The sequence below is a fragment of the Austrofundulus limnaeus genome, unplaced genomic scaffold, assembly GCF_001266775.1.
Source record: "Austrofundulus limnaeus strain Quisiro unplaced genomic scaffold, Austrofundulus_limnaeus-1.0 Scaffold1203, whole genome shotgun sequence".
Lineage (NCBI taxonomy): Eukaryota > Metazoa > Chordata > Actinopteri > Cyprinodontiformes > Rivulidae > Austrofundulus > Austrofundulus limnaeus.
In genome coordinates this window covers 88,279-89,381 of record NW_013953605.1, presented here as the reverse complement: position 1 = coordinate 89,381, position 1,103 = coordinate 88,279, and positions in this window count along the sequence as shown.

The window sequence follows — 1,103 nt, the reverse complement described above, 5'->3', positions numbered from 1 at the left end:
CTTTGTGATCTTTATCTTGAAATGTGCTATATAAATAAAGTTTACTTACTTATTTACTTTTATGAGGGTGTCCAGGAACTCCAGGGCATTAATCGTCAAATTAATTGTTATCGGCTAAATACCACAATTAATCGTGATTCATTTTTTTGCCAATATTGCCCAACCCTATAGATGACATACTGAAATTTCTCAGTTTTCCAACAGTATGTACTCACCTGAAGCATTACAATTTGCTTAGGAAAAATTACAACCCATGATTCAACAAATGCAGCCATAAAGTGACATAATGTGACGAGAGAGGACCAAAGCTCTGCGTGTCATTTTCAGCATTTATGCTTAAATGTACATAAGCTGTGTACTTAACAAGTAAATGTCTATTGTGTTAGAACAAACTGTCATTTTACTGGGGGGCTACATTGATTGGATAACACCCCTGACCCCACCACAAATTACACCCATGTCATCATATCTGCATGCATAAAAGCTTTGAGTTGCTGCCATGCATCACAGTATWCGAGGGGAGGAACAAGCCTGTGGAGCTGTCCAGTACATTATTTCCAGATGAATTCAACACTCTCTATGGCCTGTTTGATGCAGACAACACCACACACATCACCAGACCACAACGACAACACCACACTCTGCAMTGCTACCGTGAGTGGGGCATTCAAGAAAGTACACCCCTACAAGGCACTGGAACCATTAATGGGCAATACCCCAACTGCCTGGTACAAAACCCCAAGAAAGATTAGCTAGGGTTGTTTACAAGGTTTGACTAAAACAACTCTTTCCTTTTTCAACATTTAATCATTTCAGTCAAAAACTCTTGTATAAGAAGTGACAGGCAAAATACTGTTCAGTTTGTTCCTGTAAGAAGTGTTAATGTGTTTCAGWTGATACTGGTTTCATCTGCTTTTCAACACAAATCCCACTGTGCAACATGCAACATTAGCTGGAACATTAGCTAGAACTTTCTGTTTACAAACCCTGATGTGTGTCTCATCAGTAGCTGCGTTTTCATTACAAATGTGCGCAAAACTTTGTTGATATTCTGTTAATGTCGAAAAACACAGTTTCACAACTGCAGTGTTTCCATTAAGTAA